General features: G+C 32.5%; 2 long non-coding RNA genes across 6 annotated transcripts in view; one reads left to right on the top strand and one right to left on the bottom strand.

Moving 5' to 3' along the window:
• Positions 1–2,048: 2,048 nt before the first annotated feature.
• LOC144307445 (uncharacterized) overlaps positions 2,049–25,528 on the bottom strand; it is a 478,537-nt gene continuing 455,057 nt past the window's right edge. For 2 of the 4 annotated variants that reach the window (XR_013374325.1, XR_013374327.1), the window contains exon 7: positions 21,452–24,472. This is a non-coding gene — a long non-coding RNA (uncharacterized LOC144307445). Of the gene's footprint in view, positions 2,324–12,602; positions 12,797–21,451; positions 24,473–24,504; positions 25,405–25,528 lie in introns of those variants that run through there. The other 2 variants (XR_013374318.1, XR_013374319.1) reach the window with 2 other exon arrangements.
• LOC144307446 (uncharacterized) lies at positions 8,917–23,351 on the top strand. 2 transcript variants are annotated; one of them, XR_013374333.1, is made up of 3 exons: positions 9,021–9,303; positions 16,103–16,183; positions 22,610–23,351. It is a non-coding gene; the product is annotated as an uncharacterized LOC144307446 (long non-coding RNA). The 2 variants fall into 2 exon arrangements; XR_013374332.1 differs by lacking the exon at positions 22,610–23,351 and having other exon boundaries at positions 8,917–9,303; positions 16,103–16,431.

Raw genomic sequence — 25,528 nt, 5'->3', positions numbered from 1 at the left:
ACATGGGAAAGAAGATGATTCTATTTATAAGTAAACTTAGAAAAGATAAACCTAGTGGATAATGACAGAGAATGGGTGGTACCTGGGGCCAGGAGAGTAAAAAAAATAAATTGAGGAGAGACAGGAGAAAATCTTCTGAGTTAGCCTGAGATTTCTGTTTCTATACTGCTGGTGGTTTATTTATGGCTCATTTAAATGTGTAATTTTTGTGGGTGCCTTTTAGGGTATGTGATGTTCTTCATTAAGGGTGATTTGAAAAAATATTTTAATCTACATGTATTCCTTTATTTTTGCACATATTTACCACATTTTGGAATCAAAATGCTTCTTTTGGGATATTTCCTACTCCTATTTTTACATCTTTTGGTTCTAGCAGAGTCCAAAAAAGAAATCTCCAGGCCAAAGAAAGGGCATGTAGCCACATCTATGAATATTTATTTATTCATTCTGTCATTAATTTTTTTCTTAATTTGTCAGTTCATGACAAGGACTCTAATAAAGAGTTAGACATAGAGTACTTTTCCTGCACATTTTCAGATTTGTTCTCATAAACATCACTCTTCCATTCGGGGACATAGATCATAAAATGTAAGGCTGGGTGTCATATGTCTCTTTGTCATATGCAAGTTATCCTAAATTCGGGGACCATGAAGCTAACCCAGAGAGAAAATCACCCATGTCAAATGTGGGAAATGGTTCAAGAGCTCTCAAGAGAGGTTGGATAATGAAATGGAAAGGTAAGAAGCTATTTTTTTGGCTGTGGCAAGTAATCTTATATAAATAGATAGATGATGGATGGATAGATAGATTGATAAAGTGTAGACAACCTTAGATTATTGTTAGCAAAAGGATTTGAAATAATAATAGACAAATATAAGCGTATACAATATAGAATGTAGATTAATTTTTGACTTGCAAAGTATCCCTTCCCTTTGGAGTGCTAGTTCATTGCTAAAAATATTTCATTGTATTTTGTTGCTAAAAATTGTCCTTTGAAATGCTATTTCATTGTTAAAGTTTACAGGTTTCAAGATGAACAAAAATAATTGGATGATTTTTTTTAAGTTTCTTTCCAATCAAAATATATTAAGATTCCTTGTTGAAATAGGCCTACTAATTATGGGTGTTATAGGAATGGAAAACTTTTCTTCCCTTTTAGGTTCCTTGGCTTGACTAATATTAAGTTGACATGAGACAGATTAATAGGAGAAAAACTAATTTAAGTTCATACAGATAGGAACTCCATTAAAAAAAAAAAAAAAAAAAAGGAGAGAGCGAGAGACTCAAAGAAATGACCAAAGCAGACAGCTTTTATGCTCTTATATCTTTTAGGCAATGAAACAATCAATCTGTAAAGAATTGACAAGAGAAAAGAATTTAGGCCTTAGGATGTTAAATTAGTAAGGAAGAAACAAAGTTTGTTCAGCTTTCTCAGCACTGAATTCTCTTTCTGGTGTTAAGAATGCCTTCTCCCCTCCTGGTATAAGCAAAGTACCCTTCACATGGGAGATATATTTCCTGCTTTCAGGGGGACAAGGAAGGTCAATGTCCTTCTTGCGCTGGCTTTTCAAGTAACTATAATTTAAAACAAACAATATGTCAAAATACATATTTTGAGGTGGCATATTCTGCTCCCCTTCAGTGTATGTATGTGAATATATGATGCATATATCATATATACATATATTTGTATTTATTTATAGACAGAGTTTACATACGGCACAACTAGGCAGGGCAACAAATTCTACCTGGTATCTATTTATATTTAGAAAATAATTATATAAGTTCAACATTTAAAATTAAAATCAGGTGTTACTGATGAAAAATGTCAATCAAACACTAAATTTATAACATTTCTAATTACTTAAATTATGGGGATTAGTACTTGAGTATCTATTGATTGAAACTAAAGTTGATTTTTTAAAAAATGCCAAATATATATTTTAAATTCCAATGACTTTCCTTTTTTGGTATGAAAATCAGATAAATAAAAATAATAGAATTGAAAGGACTTGACTTTCAATAAAGCACAGAATATAATCCCAAAGAGTTCAATCTAATGTTATATAAGCACATTCTTAATTACAGAGTTTCATGGAGGTGATTGACTCTCTGCTGGTTTATTTTGCTCACAGCATTCTCTCATGATGAATACGAAGGAAAATTTCTGGAGTCTCTCTGTTTTAGTAAATTAAGCCTGGTTGTCTCCCTCATCTTTCATCTGGGTGTCTCATATGCATCAAATACTGTACAAAGTGCTAAGGATATAAGATGACCAGACCACTTTGTGTCTTCAAACAGGTTGTAAATTCCTTAGATTATGCTGAAATAAAAAGATAATTTACAATTTGGTGTGAGATGTGAGAAATACTTGTATGCATGGCAGAAATAGAAAACAATGCCTGGGTCTAGAACTAGACTAGAAAACTCCTGGGAAAATGTAAAAAAAAAAAAAATATATATATATATATATATATATATATATATATATATTGAGGATTTTACCATGTATCAGAGTAGGCTATACACAGGTATGAGTAGTTAAGAAGCAGGTAGCACAAATGCCTGCAAACCAAAAACAGAGTTGAGGAACTGCAAGTGGTTCTATTTATTGGAAGTACATTGAAAATAAAGTCAAACTAGGAGGAAATTTTGTTCAGGTTTCTTTGGTAGCAAATAAAAGAGATTGTTCACCGTCATTCTTTAACTCATCCTCCTATTCAAAGTCATTTCATGGACCCTTCCATTTTATCTATAAGCATGTTCAATTTACAAAGAATCGTTTTTTTAAAAGGTAGACTTCAAAGTCATTCTATGGCACTCCAGTGGATTTTATTTTTTTACTTGCAATATGGACATGCAGGACCTGTACTCAGCATATAACCACTTCTGGAACATATTTATTTTGAAAGTACAAAAATTTGATACAATTTGAATAATATTTGAAAATTCACTGAGGCCAGGAATTACTTATATGTCATTTATATAAGGAAATATATAAGAAGTCATTTAAACAGAACCATAAGAGTTTTATCAACAGTTTGATAATGCAAGTTATTTGGACAAAGGGATATTTGGGGACAATAACTTTTGTTTCTGATGTGTTGAAATAATAGAAAGATTTATTACTTAATTGATTTGTTTTCAAAGTATTATGGGCTAAGACACAACAGCCTAATGCAGTGCTTAATTTGCTTCTGTATGTAGACTTTCCTAAGCTCTCACCTTTAGTTGTTTTTATATAACTAAATTGAAACTAGAATCCTTCAGACTATAAAAATTGGGAAAATATCAGAAGTACATCATATGCTTTGTCCAGAAACATGTAGGTGTTTCCAAATTAATTCAATTTAATTAAACAAAAAGTTTGTGCACCAAAAATAGTTTTTGTGTTAGTGATCTAGTTGTTGCAGGCAATATAAGATAAATAAGATCAATATAAGATCAATATTCCCATTTCCAACTTGCTTTTCTTACTTAAAAATAAATCATGAGCAGTCTTCCAAATATATAATGTAGATCTAGGTCATTCTTTTTAAACTGTGTCCAAATTTTCAATCATATGTTAAATACCTAGTGTGCTTGAGAACATAGACTTCAGAAATAGATTGCTTACAGTTTCAACCAATCTCCCCACTTCCTATTTATATGACCTTAGATATGCTTTTTAAATAATCTTTGCTTCAATTATTCCATCTATAAAAATGTGTAGGAAAAGGGCCTGGCCCATTGAAGGCGCCAAGTAATATGTGTTACCATAATCATCAGTACCAAGCATAAAAAGTGACTCTGCTACTATAGACCTATTGATATGCTTGCAACTATATTCTTGCTTGCAAGTGTTTATAATTATTTTTTGGTTGTTCTACAAAATGCAGTGTGGCAAAACACATTCCCACCAGGAATTCATGAGAATATCCACTATTTTCCATCTTAACAAGCCCTGAAATTCCCACTGTGTTTAATTATTCCCAGTCTAGAGAATAAAAAGCAATATTTAATTTGCACATTCTTGAGAACTAGAGATGTTTGGGTTTTCATTTCACAAGCTTATTTGTCATATGGATAAATCCTTCTATGAATTGTCAGTTTTTAAAAATTCCTTAAGAAATCTTAATTATAACTCAATAAAATTATTTATAATATCTTTCTTATTAACATTTATTTTTTTCTATGAATTGAGAAAGAAGATCCATAATATGGGCACCAACTCAAGGCCCTTATATTCAATGTGAGCAAAGAGGATAGTGGAACAATCTTTTAATTGTTCAGATTTGTGTCCTTTTATTGTTTTGAGCATTTTTGTATGCTGAATATTAAAAGATACATATTTTCCATGCAATATTTTATACCTGTTTTTCATGGCTGTTAAACACTAGCCTACATGGTAAATTTCAAGATTCTTTTAGCACATGTGATTTTTTACTTAGACACTGCATGTTGATTTCTAGATAAGAGGAAGTTTCAGAGCAAATTGTCTTTATGTAGTAGACTTGTAACATTTTTGTAACTTTGTAATATTTTCTGTAAAATTTCTTTTCCACTTAGAGTCTAAGTATGTTGTGAATATTTGTCTAATTTTTTTAAAAGAAATATCTTTCCCAGATTATCATGAGCCTTTCATTGGGCAGATCTTTGTTCAGATCAGAGAAATTCTCTATTGTTGTTGTTTAAGATTGTATTTATTTATTTGACAGAGAGAAAGAGAGCAAAAGCAAATGGAGTGGCAGGCAGAGAGAGAGGGAAAAGTAGGGTCTCTGGATTCTGGGGTCATGACCTGACCCAAAAGCAGATGCTTAACCAACTGAGTCAGCCAGGCCTCCGTCTATCATGGGTTTTGCTCTTTCTACATATCTGTCCATTTTCTTCTGGAATTCTTATTATTCACATTATATCTTCTGAGTCTTTCCTTTATATTGTTTTAGATATTTTCATTCTTTTATCTTATTTTCAATGATTTTATATATTTCTTCATCTTCCAAGCAATTGTTTTCAAAAGTAGATATTACTATTTCCAATGTTCCTTAATAAATTTTTATATTTGAAATGTTGTTTTTGCTTCTAAAATTCTTTAGTCTTTATGGTGTACTTGTGTTTATGTGTGTGCATCAATTAAATCTTTGAAGAATTTCATTATTTTGTTGATCACTCTCTTGACATGTCTATTAGTTTCACTTCAGTAAGAAGCACATATTCCAGACTGTTTAGTGCTGTCATGAACCTTTGATTCCTGATTTATTTTTATTTTTTTCTCTTTATGATATCATATACCCTTTATAGCCCAAAGTGTTAATCTCACTTGAGGTGCTAGATGAAAAAAATCATTAAATGGGATAGTACTTGTTGATTATTCCTGCTAGCCAGATTACTGCAGATGCAGAATCCTGTCCCAACTAATTTCATCTGGAACAATCTAATCTATAAATTCAGATTGTTCTCAAACATCAGAGTCAGGAGGCCTTTCTTATTATCACATACAAGTATGGTGGTACAACCCTTTCCTGAGACAACTCAAATGTATTTTTAGGTCCTTACTTAAAAAATTTGAGCCCACATTCCATATATAAGAACAAGCCAGATCTCTTATGTCACAAAAACAACCAGCTTTTCTTTTTCTTCATATCTCAGTAGAATTCACGATTTAGACATTCCCAGTTTACCTACACTGACTTTGTATATTCCAGAGACATCTTGAATGAAAGTTGATATGTTAAAGGCCTCAAAGAATTAATATCAAGATGCCATCTTTTTAGAATTGTTCCAATTTTTTTGTTTCTTTTCGCTTCTTTCTTTTTTTGTTATCCATTGAAAAGCAAAGCAAAACAAGTGGTGAGGTATAGACAGCTGGATCACATACAAAATTTTATAATCTAAATTATTTTATCAGTCTGTTAAAATTAAAAAGCTCATTTATTAGTCACACATTGTTTGAAAAAATGTGCATTGATAATGCCTTACATTGTTAAATTCATGCATTCCTATTTCAAAATATTTAAAAATTAATAAATCAATTGATCCGCCTTCACATTTAAATCCAAATACTTCATACTATAATATTATATTTTCTCAGATTCCATGTATATTCAAATTATAAATTATTTTGACTAACTAGCATGGGTGTTTTTACCAGAAAATGTCAAATTAGCTTGAATACGTATAACTAATTTTGATTTGATACGTCCGTGTATAATGCACATTTGACTGACTGGACTTGTCATGACAAAAATCTGGCATAAATGTGTGTGTGCATCTATCTATATATTTATATCTATACCTATATATGTATATGCAACTTTAATTTATTCAAAGCATTTGAAATAACAGACATCTCAAATTCACATCTACCACACTTATTTAATTATCTTGATATTTGTGTGGTATTTTGTTTTGAAATTTAATTGAATTTATTTCCATATCCAATCATTGACTTAATGGTGATATACTCTATCATTTTTGGATAAAATTAACACTCTGTGAGAAATGTACAGACTGACAGTTTAAATGTCAATTAGAATTATGCTAATGCAAATTGAATTTTTAAAATAACCATACTGTGATGAGAAAGGCCATTTGGAATTATGTGGCATGTAGTTATTTTTAAATGAAGCTCAAAAGTGTAAATGGGATCCAGCTATAAATGTCATAAGGTATAGAATTTGCCTAAAAAGAGTCTTAAATTTTTTTCCCTAATCTTTTGGAATTTATTTCTCTAAATACCAGTTATATCATTAACATTTAAACAAATGCCTGCTCCTTAAAAACAAAGCATTTTATTTCTTAATGGTCTAACCATTATCTCTTTTTAAAATTAAGTATATGAGGAGATTTAGCTGGAAATTAGGGAACATGTGCCTGCACCTACATATATGTAATTCAAAATTCTGCTCAGAACCCAACTATCTCATTTTATTTCTCCTTATCTCAGGATATACCAATGGCCACATTAATATCATTTTTCTCAAAACGAGTTCCCTTGCTAAATCCCTACTTCTGCCATTTGCCTCTTTAAGTAAAAAATCCTGTTAGATTTTGCACTGTTTGTTCTCGCTACTTCCCTCCAGTATCCTAGTTTCATTCTCCTATGATAAATTTCATCCCCCAGTTCAGTCCAGAGGTTTACCATCTGCTGCAGGATTATTGCCATAATCTTCAGTTGGCCATATGTATCATCTAGTCTTTACATTCTTCAAACAATTTGAACAAAGTACTCCCTCTCACCCAAGACACACCTAAATTCTGATGTTGCACCTCTAGGACATAAATTTGCACTATTCCAATATCACTCACACAGTGTCAGAAAACAATCATTCTAAAATCTCCATTTGTCAACAAGAAATATTTAGAGACTTTATGCAAAGTTAAATTGCTGAACAAATATACAAGGTAAATGATCTAAGTGTGAACCCTTTTGAGATTGATTTTAGCTGTTGACTTATGCATTTTTAGACAATACTTTTTTCTGTGAAAATTTCATAGAAAACCTAGAGAAGACAGTATCTTGATTAATTAACTGATTGATTCGTCGATTGATTTTGACCACAACCAATTGACTAATAGTTTTGTTTTGTTAATATTTTTTAAACATTAAGGACTTCAGGACAGAAACCACCTTACAGTGGCTGTGACAAATAATCAGATCTGCATTACAGAAATATTGCTTAGACTCTCAGCAACTGCTCAGACACCTAATTTAATTTCCAATTTGTATGAGACTGATCAAATGGAATTAAAAAGCGCAAGAATGCAATCATCAAAAAATGGAAACATAATAAACCCCTCTTTTACCTCTCCTCATCATCATCCTTTTATATTACAGACATATTAATCTGAAGCCACATTGATAAGGAACTATATATTGGAATTTATTTTTATTCTAACAAGAGTTGTCTAAACCCCAATACTCCTAAAAATTACTAACTTAGGAGAGCAGAGCCAATCTTTAGCCACTGTCTTTGAGACATAAAAAACCTACACTCACATGACCTGCCATATAGAGGCCTAATGTTCTTAGCACTGGTCACCTTGACAAATCACTTAGAAAAAAAACTAAAAGCTCAAAATTTTCTGTTCTTTTTCTAGATCAGGTGGAGAGACATGCATTGAATGTGTTTTGTAAACACTGTATGACTCACTGGATGTCTTTATTTACAATATTTTGTTTCTTATGTGTCTTCCTTATGTACATATTGCCCCCAAACAGAACATCTTAACAGACATTGTATTCTTTTGCATGGATCCATTTTATTGTTTTCTATTTCCTGTATGAACAGATACTGCATTCTAGGCATTATGTCATAATGATTGCTTAATACTTGACTAATACTGACCAGCATGTTCATATATTATTTATGTCTTATAAGGCAGATGTTAATACACAACAATTTGATACAAACATGTTTTAAGACTGAGGAACAAAAAAAAAAAAAAAAAAAAAGACTGAGGAACAGCCAGAAATAAAGTAGGTCCTTATTTTCCTTTTTTTTCCCTTTTCTATTCAGTAATATTTTATTTTTTTTTTCTATTCACTAATAATTTAAAATCCATTATAGAATACAGGGGATAAGGAATTAAGAAAAATAAAATATTTTTCTTCCTGCTTAAAATTTATTTAGCATAAAAAATACTTCTTCAGACATTTGATAGGAGAAGTCAAACCTTTAAATCTTGCCCAGGTAGCTCAGTGGTTAAGAGTCTGTCTTTGTCTTAGGTCATCATCCTGGGGTCCCCAGATGGAGTCCCGCATGGGACTCCCTGTGGGAAACTCGCTTCTCCCTCTGCCTATGTCTCTGCCACTCTCTGTGTATCTCTCATGAATAAATAGATCTTTAAAAAAAATAAAATCTTTATTTAAAGATTAAGTCATGATTCAATAAAGAAAACAGAAACTACATCATTCATTTATAAGGAAGAGTTAATATCAAGATCTCATTACCAGTTGTTAGTCAACAACTGAAAAGCAAAAAGAAGAATATGGAATAACACATGGGGAAGTGATTCTAGAACTTCTTTGGCAAACAAAGGGAAAACTTTAGGTCACTGGAGCCTAGAAGCTTGGAGAAGAGGTTCTGTGGAGCTGAGACCAGGCCCTCTGAAGTGAGAGTGTTGCCAGTTGGTGGCCATACCCCAGAAGTGAAGAGGCAGCTGCATTTTGGGGACCCTTGTTGGGGGAGTATTAGAGTACTGGGCTTCCATCTGTAAGGGAGCTTCTGGGAATAGAGGAAAACTGGACATTAAACCTAAATGCCAGGGCAAAGAGCCATTGTTAAGTTCATGTTGGCAGGATTAAGACGACACTAGGAAAGGGTAAGACTTCCTCTTCCTCTCAGATTTCTAGAACACTTCTCTAGTTCTCCTAAACACACCTGCTCACTGACAGAAAAATGTGATGAGCAGAGTCTAAACCCAAACATCACAGGCCAAGCTAAGAAGAATCAGTTTTATGGCCTGACAGATAGTAATGCTAACTGGTACAGACAACTAATTTATTAATAGTCCAAAAATATAATATGTCCTTATTTAAAATATTTTTCTCATTTTCAACACGTGAGCAAATATATATAAATATAAATATATAATTATATAATTATATAATTTATTAGTGAAATATGTTAGTTAAATATGAAAAGGGCCTAAGGATGCCTGGGTGGTTCAGTGGTTGAGCGTCTGCCTTTGGCTCAAGGTGTGATCTCAGGGTCGTGGGATCATGTCCCACATCGGGCTCCCCACATGGAGCCTGCTTCTCCCTCTGCCTATGTCTCTGCCTCTCTCTCTTTGTCTCTCATGAATAAATAAATACTTAAAAAAATGCCCTGAGTTTCTTTAAGAACTTCCTAATGAATTTTATGCACTACTAGACTACAAATGCCATGGCTCTGCCAACTAATGACTATTTAAAAGTATCATATTGAGTAGTATTTCATGATAATATATTCCTCCCTCCGTTTGATATAAGAATACAGACGATCATATAAAATTTCCTATGGATTTATGACATTATGAAATATATTTGACTCCAGGGAAAATGTCAATGAAGAAGTATATTTAGGATGAATTCATCTTAAAGTATCTATTTGTACTAAAAATATTATTGGAATTAATCTTTCCAAAATCTGAAGTATTTATATTTTATCAATATTTTATAATTCTTTTGAGGATAAACTGTTAGAACAACATTACTATAATACCTGGCACAAGAACCTATATTTGTAAAACTTCTTTTGGAATTGCCATTGGCATAAGTGGCTCAGAATAGATTTGAGTGACATAGTTTGGGAAATTGATATCAAAAAGCGAACAGTAACTCATTCATTGAAAGCTCATCTGTCACAATACTCTTAAGAGAAGATGATTTAAAATTGGCATTTGACATTACTCAGAGAAAATACAGCAGCCTAAAGTCTGTTTTCCACAATAAGCATCTCCAACATAAGAGCACTTAATGAAGAGTCTTTTGGATTTCTTGCAAAAATGATCTTCCTATATAATATTTTTTGCAATCATGGTCTGTGCCTTGTGAAAGGTAAAGCTGTCTTTTGTTCAACCAATGATAATCTATACAAAGCTCTTGTATAATCCATGTAATACACTTAGGACTGGCCTAGACACAAGGAACACTCTTATTGTGTTTATTGTTACCACACATTCCTCCATTTGCTACCTGTTCATCACAATTGAAATTGCATCCTCCGAGGGTTCTGAGTGCAAACTCACCGGTTGCTGGTTTCTGTTTTGCAAATAATTCATGTTAAAGAACACATTACCCAGAATTATTTCCCAATAATTTAGATACCAAAAATAAATTTATAGTAATTCAGGTAACTGTCACAAATATATTAACTGATTTTAATGATATGTCATTATATTTTTCTTTTTTTTAAGATTTTATTTATTTATTCATGAGAGACACAGAGAGGGGGAGAGATAAAGAGGCAGGCTCCATGCAGGGAGCCTGACGTGGGACTTGATCCTGAGTCTCCAGGATCAGGCCATGGGCTGAAGGCGGCGCCAAACCGGTGAGCCACCAGGGCTGCCCATATTTCTCTTATTACAGCAAGTTACATACATCATTGGCTTTAATTGAACCCAAACATACACCACTTACTACCTGTTTTCTAAATTGCAATGTATAAAATGGTGATATTTGTTTAAGAACTATGTATTTTGGGATGCCTGAGTGACTCAGTGGCTGAGCATCTGCCTTTGGCTCAGGGTGTGATCCCACGGTCCTTGGATCCAGTCCAACATGGGGCTCCCTGCATGGAGCCTGCTTCTCCCTCTGCCTCTGTCTCTGCCTCTCTCTGTGTGTGTCTCTAATGAATAAATAAGTAAATATTTAAAAAAAAATAAAAAAAAATTAAAAACCCTATGTATTTAGCACCTACTCTGTTTGATTCTGGTTATGTATGCACATGTAATTGATATGCAATTTTGGTAACTTATTACCCCAGGAATCTAGTAAATGAGGAAATCTTGGTATCTTTCTGGACACTTCCAGTCAATATTGAATTTCACTACTTACAGTTCTTGAGTCCAACTCAGCTAGGTTCTTTTTTTTTTTTTTTTTTTTTTTTTTTTTTAACTCAGCTAGGTTCTTGTCTTTAACTTACTTCTTCTGTCTCAAGCTTAAACTGAAAATTCTCTGGAGTGCCTGTGTGGCTCAGTGGTTGGGTGTCTGCCTTCAGCTCAGGTCATGATCCCAGAGTCCTGGGGTCAAGCCCTAAGAGAGACCCCAGGAGCTCCCTGCTCAGTGGGAAGCCTGCTTCTCTGTTTCCATGTGCCTGCTGCTTCCCCTGCTTGTGCTGTTAAATAAATAAATAAAATCTTCTAAATACTAAATAAATAAATGAATAAATAAATAAATAAATAATAAATAAATAAATAAATCTAGTAATTCTCTTCTACTCTAAATTCTAAAAACAATAGTGACATTTAAATATGGTCAAGCAGTTGTTGTTCTCATTCCCACACTAAACCAAAAGGAAACTGAGTTATATCTCACTGATAAAATTTACTTCAGGGGAGAAAAACAAGTTAATATAATAATTAAGATATATGCCATATGTCAAAGATCTGAAACCTTTTTTGTAAAGTAAATATTTTAGGATTTATAAACCCTTCATGGTCTTGGCTGCTGCTTCTGCGTCTTCTTATTCTTTTTTACAACCTTTTAAAAATGTCCTGTAATTTGGCCCTTGAGTTGTGTAGTCCATGGATCTTTGCTCATATATTATTTCTTCTTTGGCTGCTTATTATATTTTTGGAAACTAAGTTTTAAAAAAACTTTAAACCTAATAATTTGTTCTCCTTAATTTATTGAATAATAATTTAAAACTTCTGTTAACATGTATTCTGATAAATTATGAGTAATAACTTCTTTCTTGCCTCATCTTCCTGCCTCCAATTCATCCATTTTTCATTGTTAAGGAAAGTTTCCTGGGGGACATAAAATCTCTCCATATTGACTGAGAAGTCAATTTTTCTGTCTATACTACTCTATTATCCAATTTTTAACTCACATATTTAAAGTACTTGTAAAAGCATAACTGATTGTTAGAAAGGATCTCTTTTTGAAAACACAGTAAATTTCTTATCTATAAAATTACCTTTCTTTGTCCTTAGGCAATGTAGTCATTAACTTCTCATTTTCAATCATGAGCTGTTCATAACTTTAGTTACTCATCAGGTTAAGGTGAAAGGCAGCATTTACACATTTCATCCAAGATTTCATATCTCATACATTTTAACACTTGAGAAAATTTTTTTTATCGATCATAAATTGAGAGGAGCATCTATAAATCTAATTTTTTAAGATATAAAAAGAAAACTGTTTAATTGGAGAAGACGAAGGAAAATAGAGACAAGTTTTACAAGGCATAAAGAGAAAATATGAAAAAAAAACTGATAATAAAAACAGCTATAAAAACAAGATTAAAATAAAAAGATACAGAACTGTCAGATATGAGTGGTAGTATTAGTATCTTCGTTATGCTCAATTATTTTAAATTTAATAGTCCTTTTAATAGGACATCAAATAGACAAGAAACTTTTATTCCAATTTTCTAGGTAAAGACAAATTCACAGATCATGTGGAAGGCAATAGGAATTAAACCCAGCTTTCTTTAGTCCAAAGTTCACAGTGTCTGTATTTACTAACTTATCTATTTTACTACAGTATATTTTCAAAACATGTCATAGTCTTCCGAATTCTGACTTGCAATTTTGTAGACTCCATCTTGACCTCCTCACTTCTTTTTTAATTGATGGCTATAGTTAATATATAAACAAAATAATGAAGAGACTTATATTATTTTCTCTGAATTAGAGATAAATGGGTGCATTTTCAAAAGAGATAGAAAGCTTTTATTTTAGTGTAATGATGAAGTTTTAAATTTTTATTTTATTTTATTTTTGAAATAAGTATTTTATAAGGGAAAACTGTCTGCCAGTTACTTTACATATTATCATTTAATTTTCACAACAGTTTCTGAAGCTTTTACTATCATTTCTACTATTTATTTAAATGAAACAACAACAGCAACAACAAATGAGTCTGGAGAGGTAAAGTGATTTGATCAGATTTATGCAATTATGATTCAAGCTCAGAACTACCTGGCTTTAAAGCTCATGTTCTTAATTTATACTATTTCAGAAAACTCAGAAGTGTGGAGCTAAAAAAAAAAATCCATGTGACTGTATCTGAGAATTCTTATTATCATTTCACATGAGGTTAATAGAATAAACAAAGATTGCCATATTAAAAAAAAAGAGATTGCCAGATTAACAAATAAAAATACAGATGCCTTGTTATATCCCAAGAAATGTATCTGCACTAAAAATCAATTTGTTGTTTATTTGTAATTCAAAATGAACTGTCATCCTGTATTTTATCTACCAACCCTAAGAAGAATACAACTAAATTGGCATGCTCAGAATTTGAAGACTAACCATTGTTGGATATTATCCATGTAAGAGAACTTGGTAGTAGTTTTTACATGGGCAAAACTTTTTACAGTGGTAAAAATTACTGAATCTTTCCAAATAAGGGTATTCAAAAAATGAAAAAGAAGATAAGAAAAGGAATAATGAAAGGAAAAAAGTAATGAAAGGGGAAGTAAGAAAACAGGAAAGAAGGAAGGAAAAAAGAAGGAATGAAAGAAGGTTGGAAAGAAAGAAGGAAAAAATAAAAGAATAAAAAGAGACAAAAAGAACAATTAATAAGAGTATAATTGAAAATAAATATTAAAAATGTATCCAGGGTTGGCTGGAAATTGTATAGAAATAATACAATTTCTTAGTTCAGTAATTCCTGAAAATGTCTAATTCATAAATTGAAAATTAGCCAAGATTCATATTTTCTAGGATCCTTCCATATCCCTCTGCCTTGTTATTATTTCAATTAGTGTCTTCTGTTGTTATATCCTGTTACCTCTGTGTTGTTATTTGGATCATATAAATTCTCCTTTTTTGGCAGGAATTTGGGATAGCTTTATATATATTTTTGTGTATGTGGATCTCAATGTGAGGTCTTAGATGATTACTGGGAGATTTTCTGGTTAAAACACAAGATATGTGGAGCAATTTTCAACATAATCACACTAAGTGATCATGTCCTCCATATCTGTGAACCTGCTAGTAATTTTTTGCCATGTTAAAATCACAACAAAAATGCATTACATGATTTATACATTGCTAAGTTAAACTGTAGAGAAAAATTTAAAGTTAATACTTTGACATTTAAACAAATATGTTTAAAGTTAATATTTCATTTCTTAGAATTTGTCAGTACTTTTCCCAATTTTTCTCTTTGAAAAAAAGCATATAAAGAAAATGTAACATTTCGTCTATAATCAAAGTATAGATTATCTTTATCTCTTTTTTTTGGAAAAAAATGCCATAGATTCGTAAAGGAATAATAGTTCTTTTTCTTTATATTTAGATATGTAATTATCACAGAGCTGCTACTAGAAAAATTTAGAAACTCAGGGCATTGAATTCAAAAGTCCTATTATGCCATGATACAAAAAAGAACAAATTTATGTGAACATATGTTTATAATTCTATAATTTCTGTCAGCTGTGTGATCCTGGATCACTCGCTTCACACTCCTAGGTTTTGTTTCTACTTCTAAGAATGAAGTTTTTGAAATGATTGGTTCTACATCTTCTTCCCATTTCAATGAATTTGGGGATTTTAAAAGTTGACATTATTAGACTCTTAACATGCTTTTTTGATTTAATGTGGTCAATCAAGATGATTTGGAATCTCACATATATTAATTCTAATTTTGAATTTACCCACTGTATCTTGGAGTAAGGCAAACTACATTTAGCAGAGAGCAAGGAGACCTTAGAGAAACTTTTTAAATTCCCTGGCTCTCAGTTTTCTTATCTTTAAGAAACTTTGGTTGTGGTAAAGTTAGACATTCCTGTTCCTTTCTTGATCCATAAATAAAATGGGCCACATATGTAGTTGTCAAGTCACCACTTTACTTTGTGATGTATAGACACTGTCATTAAATACAAGTGCACTGTGGAAGAAATCCACCATGGAGGTGATGCAGCCCACCTTAAATCTGAGGAAACGGCATTTTCAACAATGAAATCTAATAAGCTCGACGTTCATAAAATAACTGGAGGAAAGCCATGCATACGAGCAGAGTAGCAATTTAGGCATGGCAAACTATGGATGTGACACATTTGTACACTGGCCAAACAAAGAAAATCATTAGGCAGTATCATAAAACTTCCCCAACTCATAAAATGCTACTATTTTACTCCTGCAAACAGCAATTTCACCCCTTTTTTCCTATGTATTTTATGGCATGGAATTTTTTTATGATGTCACATACATTTAAATCTAGGTTTTTAAAATATTTTCTAGTATTTATCTTTTGAAAATTCTACAGTTCACAATGGGATAATCAGGGTTTCTAAGGCAAAAAAAAAATCTCTATTATATAATGTGAATTGTTTTAGAACAAAACAATGCATTTCCCGTTCAGGATAAGGCATCATTGTGATGTTTAGAATATAATAATGAGATTAATATTTTACTGTCTACTTAATTATTCAGTAATTGTTATATTTGTCTTGTTTTCTTTCAGGTATATGTTCTTCATTTGCTACTGAGAGGGCTGGTACAAGGTCTTCTCTGTAATACAGAAAATGTCCCCTAAGTGGCTTTGGTAAATATTTGTCTGCATTTAGGCACTGTGGTGTATGTGTTTTCCCTTTTCTTCATCACAATATCCTGGGATTCAATGTCAGAATAAATAAGTGTAAAAAATTAGTTGTTCTACAGTAAAACTCTTGCCATCAGTGTTTGTGATTTTTTAGTCTGAGAGCAAATTTTATGCTGAGTATCAGTAAAGTTAAAAACATTCATTTGTTAAGACAATATTTTTTGTCCTTTTAATAAATTCTAAAACTTTAATATCTCTAGTATTTTTCTTCAAAATGTTTTGGTAATATGATCAGAAAGAGTCAGTGTAAATTTCATTAAACACTTTAAAGTGTTGGTCACCTCTTGAGGTTATTCTAGAAAACATTTTTTCTTCCCTATATCTTAAAAGTCTAGGTCTTTTATGGTAGCTGAAATAGAACTGAACAACCCTTGTGCTTCAACTCATCTTTTCAAGACAACTGTTTGTTACTATGGTAAATACATGTATGCCGACAATATCCCCCCTTGCCTAAGATTAGCGTATATTCTCTGTTTCTTACCTAAAAGTTATATTTCATCACCATATGAAATGATGTAGAATATACATATTCTGATGTTCTGATGAATGTACAAATTAGGAAATGTGAAGTATTTAACATCCTACGGGGTAAACCTTGTAAAATAATATTTAGGAGTTAGTGCACATATATTTTCTGTTTCTCAAAAATAATAAAATACATTCAACATGGCTCCTTAATGAGTCCCTTGCTCGAGATCCAGTTGCTACTATTGATGACAGGGTGGTCATTCTTCTTTTCCTCTTCTTTTATCTTACCATCTGTTTGCTCTTGTTTCCAGAGATCACATGCCAAGATCATGTGAATGGCTTGTTTCTAAGACTAAGGTTTTAGGGAGGAAACCAAGTTAATATAACTTCTAGAATGCAGACTCTAATCATGACATTCTGGAGCTAGACCAATCAGAGCCCAAACAGTGAGTATATAACCATTGCTAATCATAAATTGGATGGGTGAAACTCCTAATGTACAGTACCTTCATAATTTTTTTAAGATTTTAATTATTTATTCATGAGAGACACACAGAGAGAGGCAGAGAAACACAGGCAGAGGGAGAAGCAGGCTCCATCCAGGGAGCCCGATGTGGGACTCGATCCAGGGACTCCAGGATCACACCCTGGGCCAAAGGCAGACGCTCAACCGCTGAGCCACCCAGGCATCCCAGTACCTTCATAATTATCAATGTTTTCATTGGTGATAAACTGGAATGAGGTGCATATAAAAGGTGAGGTTATGTAGTAGCAGTGGTGTTAACATGGAATAAGAAAATGGTTAAGACTGGAATTTACTGAATTTTGTGAATGGCCTTGGAAATTATATATGTATGTATATGTGTATTATACATACCCATAGCTAGAGGCAGCCAGTGTTAACACTTCACGTTATCCTTCCGTTTGTGTGTATATATTCTGTTTTACTAAATTAGAAAGATAACCATTCAATAACTTCACTGTCTATTGAATGGAAAATGGTAGAATTTCAAAACTTCAAATATACTAGAACACTAGGAAAAGAGAGGACTAGAAACAAGATTCTTCAAATTATTAGAAGGATTTAAAATAATATGAAGATTAGATGTAGTGAATTATGTTAGTGCCATTTGAGATGTATTGGTTTAAAGGTTATACATAGTGTAATAATTAATGAAATATTTTGAAAAACAAAGCCTAGGAATTAAAAACATTCATGAAACTTCTAATAGTTTTCTTTGGTTTAGTCAACATTTTAAAAATCATGCTTCTTTTATAATTTAAAAAAATCTGTCCTTTGAAAAAATTTTTGTAGCCATCTACTCTCTACAGGTTCTATTCTATATTTTGAAAGAGATATCAAAGTAATAGGTGGTATACTTTTAACTCACTGATGCTTATACATTAGGTAGGAGATTGAACATAAGAAACGAGCATGCTGTTTTTTTTTCTTACAGAATTATATGTAGCATATAAATCAATCCCACTAAACTTTCATTTGTTTTTTAAAGATTTTATTTATTTATTCATAAAGACACATACAGAGAGAGAGAGAGAGAGAGAGAGAGAGGCAGAGACACAGGCAGAGGGAGAAACAGGCTCCATGCAGGGAGCCGGACGTGGGACTTGATCCCGGGTCACCAGGATCACACCCCCGGCTGCAGGCGGCGCTAAACCACTCCATCACTGGGGCTGCCCTAAACTTGCATTTGATCAATTAACTTATGAGTCAAAAATAGTCTACACTTTTGGGGTATAATTTTGAGCATTTTGAACAAGTATATCAAGTAAATGATAGGTTAGCAATGAAATGAGAAAATTTTTTTTCTTTTTTTTTTTTAATTTTTTTTTTATTTATTTATGAGAGTCACACACACACACACACAGAGAGAGAGAGAGAGAGAGAGAGAGAGAGGCAGAGACACAGGCAGAGGGAGAAGCAGGCTCCATGCACTGGGAGCCCGACGTGGGATTCGATCCCGGGACTCCAGGATCACGCCCTGGCCAAAGGCAGGCGCCAAACCGCTAATTTCAAATTAGCACATTCATTACCACTGTTAAAAAAACAAATCACTACAACACTTAACAGCTTAACAGCTTTAAAAAATGAACATTTTTATCTCACAGTTTTTGGTGGGTCAGGAATCCAGGAACAAATTAGCTAAATGATTCTGTTCAGGGTCTTTCATTGGGGGGCTGGCTTATCCCAACCTTCATCAGGCCTGAATAATCTTCTTCCAAACTCATACATGTGGGTATTGGCAAGCGTTGGTTCGTCATCACTCAATTATCTCCATAGGCTGGATGAATAAACTGATAATGTGGCACTCTGGCTTCTCCCAGTGACCTCTCAGGACACCAGCATTAGTTCATAATATTTTTTGGCTTAAAATAAAAATCTTAGAAGTAGTGGTGGCAGAAATGACTTGTGTAGCTCATCTTTAGTGTCTTGGAGGCTGGTCCATACCGAACTTCATTGAACCTTTAACTCAGAGTCAAGATCTTTTCCAATCATATTAGCCAAAAAAAAAAAAAGGTCTCAACAAATACTCAAGATCTATCACGGCACACTTGCTCAACAGATCGATGATTTACCTTATAAACTTTCTCCTAGATGAATTTTTTATCATTAGTAATTAACTACACAATTTATTGATATGTTTTATTTAAATTTTTTATTTCTACCTTACAAACAGACCTTACATGTTTTACAAAAATTAACTCAAAATTCTTTCGTATATTTATCAAAACCCATAGAATATACAAGTTCAAAGAAAGAGTTCACATTTTTAAAAACAACTATTTTCAAAAGCAATTTGCCCCAAATATTTATTCTGAAGATATATATTGTCAACATAGGAACAATGTTCCCACAGACAAAGACAACTCCTCATGAATAAGTACATGATTAGAAAAATGTTCAAAGGTGGTTTTCTATTATACATTACATTTATTTTGAATTTAAACTTATTACATTTTATTTTATTTTATTTTATTTTATTTTATTTTATTTTATTTTATAAGTAGGCTCCATACCCCACATGGAGCCCAATGTGGAGCTTGAACCGCCACCATGAGATCAAGAACTGAAAGCTAAAATCAAGAATCAAGAGATCAACAGACTGAGCCACCCAGGCTCCCCTGTAGATTACATTTCTAACATTATAGTTGCACTTACTGTAAAAATATTTTTAAAAATCTCTATTTCTACCATTTTTATTTCATTCAGTCATGAATTTTCTCTGAAGGAAATACATTCTCATTGTACCAGAGTCCTTTCACAAAAAGCATCAAAGTTTTCATTTTTTTGGTGATAGTTTACTCTGTCCTACTTATATATAATATATCACTGCTAACGATATCACCAAGATAATAGCAATGAAAATTCTTCCTTCTAAGACCATCTGGCTTGTCTAGACATGTGCTTCCCTTGGAGATGACCAAATAGTGAGAAGGAAAACAGAAACTATATCATTTTTGACCTAGGCACAGGACTGACAAGCTGTCATTTCCATCTTACTCTATTGCCCAAATTAAATCATGTAACAGCCCAAAGTCAAATGGAAGAGAAAGAAAGTGAACAGCATAGAAAATAGTTGAAGATATGAGGCTATTAATGCCATCTACCACTCAACATTAGAGACAAATTAAAGAAACTTGCGGAATAAAACAAAATGGATTTTTATCTAAGTCTTCTAAAATTAGTTATCTTAGTTCTGCTAAGTGAAAAAAATATCTTTAACAAAGATAGATATGGATATTAAAAGGATACAATTTTTTTTAAGATTTTATTTTTAAGTACTCTCTATACCCAATATGGGCCTTGAACTCACAAACCCAAGATCAAGAGTAGCACTCTCTACCAACTAAGCCAGTCAGGCAGCTTGATATTATTTTAAATAAGAAAACAAAGCCATAACCTAAAAAAATTAAAAGCAGTTAAACTTTCTTGGATTAGGATGATACAATATGGCTTTCAGATAATTCTTGCACACATCCCATGTTATACATTTTTAGATTTTTAAGAGGAAAATCTGTTACTGAATAGCCAAGAAAGGTAGAAAACTCTCCTTTATGTCTGCAGGACATAAAGAATGAATAATATTTTCTAATGAGGTTGTTATGAGACCATGAAATGTAATGCTCTGGAATTCACATAAAGAAATATTTCTGTTAAAGGTTAGAAAATATATCAAAATTGCTATGAGCAAAATATAATAAAGATATATGATATTTGAATGGCTATTAAAAAATAAGCAATTTTTCACTTATATAGATTTGCATATGAAAAATAAAGTATATTTTCAAGTGGTTAATTTTTACAGGTATGTGTAACTATTAAAAATATTTTTATCAGTTAACAAATATTTTAATAAAAATATATTCAGTGTAATCATGAATTAGTTATTATAGCAAATATACACAGAAATAATTACCTTTTAGACATATAAAATAACTAACCAGCCTATTTCTTTAATAGCTGTTATCATAATTATTAATGTTTATTTTAATATAAAAGCAACTTTTGCCAAATCATAGTTAACATTTTATTTCTGCAATAATCATGTAATTGTTTATTTTATATTAATTGTATTACTGTTTTTTCCTTTGAATTTTTTTATTACAAGAAAGCTATAAATTATTTTTATTTTTATTTATTTATTTTTTATTTTTTTATAATTTTTTTTAAATGCAAGAGTATTTGGTGAAAAATGATGCTCTACTTGAAACTTGATGCTCTTATTTCCAAAGCAACTATTTCTGTATTATTTTGGAGATTTATGCAGATAAATTTTTACATATACATATGTATATATATAAATATTCATATACAAAAAATGATAAAATAGTTAAAAGGCAGTTCTACACCTTAATTCTTTCATGAAAAAATGTACCTAGGAAACCATTTCAAGTCAGTACACAGACATTAGCCCAGAGTCCTACTAACCATGCATTATTAGTATCTCCATTTCCCTACCTATGACTTTTTAATATTCTATAAATCTTCAAAGATGAAATGCATATAAAAATAATATCATGGTACATTTAACTCAATAATGAAGACATGGGAGAAACTGTACATTTAAATATCAGGATGTTAAGATGGTTTGTGTTGGGGAATGTGCAAGAGACTGATTCTAAAATATTCATGTCTCAGAATTTAGCAAGTTCTGTGATCAGAGATGTTCAGAAACTTCATGTAATGAGACTGAAGCAGAATTCTGTTATGAGTCTGTAAACCTATTAAATCAATCCAGTGTTCCTGACATTTATATAGTTTGTACAACCAACACTTTTATGCTTAGAAGATTTCTCATTTCTCTTAATCATCAGGATTTGAGGGTATGAAACAACCTCCTCCTTGAGATGGATGTTAAATTGTAGGGGGGAAAAACACCTAATTGCTGAAGACCTAAGAAATCAAGCTATTTATCATCAGTAATAACTGGTAGACACTCTTCACAGGGAAGAGCATAGCCTGATGATTTATTAACTTCCTAGCTAGTCATTTTTTATTATCCTTTTATTATGTTTTAAGCTACCCTTGTTGGCCAGTAGGTTTAGGTATGAGATGCTGATGCCTAAAATCCATGTAAGTGTATGACATCGGTTCACATAATTCTGTCGAAAGTGCATGGTTTTTGTTGTTGTGCTCCCATGGTGTGATGGACAGCTTGTAATGACAATGACAATCTCACAATGACCCCTGCTTACTCTTATTCCAGTGATGTAACTTCTTGACTGTGGGCTGGATTTGGTGACTTGCTTCTCATCAAGAGAATATGGCAAAAGTAACAAAGTGTCACTTTTGAAATTAGATTTTAAAACACTCTGGCTTTCCTTTTGCTTAACCCCCTCTATCTCCCTAACCTCTCTCCTTTTCTCTGTCTCTGGGGGAAGCAAGCTGCCATGTTACTGCAGAAGCAATGATGTGGAGACAAGCTGGGCAAAGAAGTGATACCTTCATCAAACAGCAAGAAATGACCCGAGGCCCTCAACAGCCACTTCAGTGAAATTGAAAATGGAGCCTTCCTTAGTGGAGTTTTGGAATGACCTTGGCCCAGCTGACCCTTAGGGTACAGCCTTGTGGGTGGTCCTTGCCTGAACTCCTGACCCACAGAAGCTATGAGATAATAAATGTATCTTATTTTGAGCCACTAACTTATAAAGTAATTTTTATACAGCTATTGATAACTAACAGCCATAGATACCTAACCTACATGATAGCAGGTATCCCGGAATTCTTTAGAAACAATATAGACAAACCTATAAAGTGTCCATGTGATCATTTGAACAACATAAAATATAAAACAAAATCATGTGTAACAAATATAAATAAAATATCCATGCTAGTTTGAAAAAACAGACGTATTTAAGCATAGTGTTCAGGTCATTGAACTACTGTAGAGGAAGTGGAACAAATATTGAAATCAAGAGAGTTAGTGTGTTTCAGTGAAGCTATTTCTAATCTTCCTGGTCCAATATCTGTGAGAACCCAGGGAAATCCCAAGCTGACAACTAAAATGCAAAAATAGTTGGATCACAAATATCTCAATTAGGATTCAATTTACAAAATGAATGAGTTCTTTAAAAGAGAGAACAAAACAAAACCTAACAGAATATTTCTCATTTAGCAAGTAAATTTTTAAAAAAATGTCCTAACAGGGTAGAATCAGATAGTACCTACCAGAACGTTCTGCTCTAAACAAAATGCAGTTTTTCTTTGGAGACACCCTATAATCTTTTTGGCTTATTACAAATTTCCTTACAATAGGTTCCTAGAAGCTAGTGAAAAATAAACATAGCCATTGCATAATACACAACATCCATAATACTTTCTCAAATTGCAGACAGAGATGAATGAACCTATTTTTTTTTCTATGTGGGGCTTTGTAAGCAATCTTTTATCTGCCTTGAGTTTACCCATCATACAAGCAATAGTTTGGAAGAAAATTATAGATGAAAGAATGTGTTTGTTGAATGAATTCACAAGAATGCATACTTGTTTTATCTTTTTTTATCTTTATCTTTTTTATTATCCCTTTATTGAATGAACTCACAAGGATGCACTAGGTTTTATCTTTTTACTAATTCTTTTATTGCTCTTTTTAAGTGGGACTAAATACCTCAACTTTCCTAAAAATATAAAGAATATAGACTCTCTACATTTGGTTCTCATTAAATGTTTTTTTTTCAAAATTGTTTTTGTCTTTTTTTGTGTGTGGACTTTTAACTGAGCACATAATAGGTATCTGTATCTATGTTTTTAATTGACTTTTGTCTTGGCACACAACATTATGATTCTGGAAGGCAACATTCAAACTTTCGCATTTCTGTACTGTCACACTTCATGGCACAGATCATTTGCCAGTAAAGTCTCCCTAAAGAGCAAACACATTGCTTTTAGGAAGACAATATCACCCAAAATGTTTGTATTAGTAGTTATCACTCATAAATATTCTGTATTCTGAAATTAGTATCTAATTTTCGATGATGAATTATGAGGAAACTTTTGTTCACTTCCTCTATTCATGTTTCGCATCTTCCCTTGCTGGAAACCCTCCTCCAGGTCCTAATATGTTGCTGTGCACTCCATGAAGAATAAGTGTTTGGGGGCTGCCCTGGTGGCGCAGCGTTAGCGCCACCTGCAGCCTAGGGTGTGATCCTGGAGATCCTGGATCGAGTCCCACGTCAGGCTCTCTGCATGGTGCCTGCTTCTCCCTCTGTCTGTGTCTCTGCCTCTCTCTGTCTCTCTCCGTGTCTCTATGAATAAATAAATTTAAAAAAAAATCTTAAAAAAAAGAATAAGTGTTTGGTTCACTCTAAGATGCTTTATCAAAAAATGCATTTTGCCATATATTGATGCCATTAAATTAAAAGTGGAGGAAAAAATGAGTGTGACCATAAGTGAAGGGAACATTTTATAATCATCTGATGCACACAAACAAAACAGATTTTCAATTCCACTGTTTTCAGCTGTAAATTAGGTTTTAGTTCCTAATCTAATTTAGCATTCTATTTCTATAGAAATTTTCAAGATATCATTTCAACTCTCCACTTCATCTATCAATTCCCAATCTTATCTGTGTAATGAACACCAGACCTACTCACACATGTCAAAATCAGATTGGGTAGAATAATATTTTCATTTTGCTACTTGTCTATCTGATGGCACCACTCAGGAGGGACCCAGTGACTCTACTCATGCAGTCCATCCGCTTGTAACATGAAGTTAAACACCCAAATTTAGGCAGTGCTTCGATAAAGCTAATCTGGTTGCAGTTGTAGAGACAGCTCCAAAATTAAAATTAACCTATCAAGAATACTGTAACTTTCTCCTAAATATTCACTTTATTTCTCTTTTAGTGAAGAAAAATACCCCACTTGACTAATACCTGAACTCAAATTTAATATGTTTAAACCTGCACTGCCTTGAATACTTATATACTGGTACTTCTTAAAGATATTTCAATTTTCCAAAATTTATAATTTATGCACATTTGTAAATGTGATTGAATTTTATTCAACTGAGATCGCCTGGGTGGTTCAGTGGTTGGGTTCCTGCCTTTGGCTCAGGGCATGATCCTGGAATCCCAGGATCGAGTCCCACATTGGGCTCCCTGCATGGAGCCTGCTTCTCCTTTTGCCTGTGTCTCTTCCTCTGTCTCTGTGTCTCATGAATAAATGAATAAAATCTAAAAAAAAAAAAAAAGAAAAAGAAAAATAATGTTATTCAACTGTCTGAATTTCTACTTGTGACATGTTTAGATTGTATCTTGTACATTTACCAATTTCCTTTTGGGGGGACTTCCTCTACTC

This window comes from Canis aureus, chromosome 38 (genome assembly GCF_053574225.1).
Source record: "Canis aureus isolate CA01 chromosome 38, VMU_Caureus_v.1.0, whole genome shotgun sequence".
Classification (NCBI taxonomy): domain Eukaryota; kingdom Metazoa; phylum Chordata; class Mammalia; order Carnivora; family Canidae; genus Canis; species Canis aureus.
The sequence above is the reverse complement of the archived record's forward strand: the minus strand, read 5'-3'. Positions and strand labels throughout refer to the sequence as shown.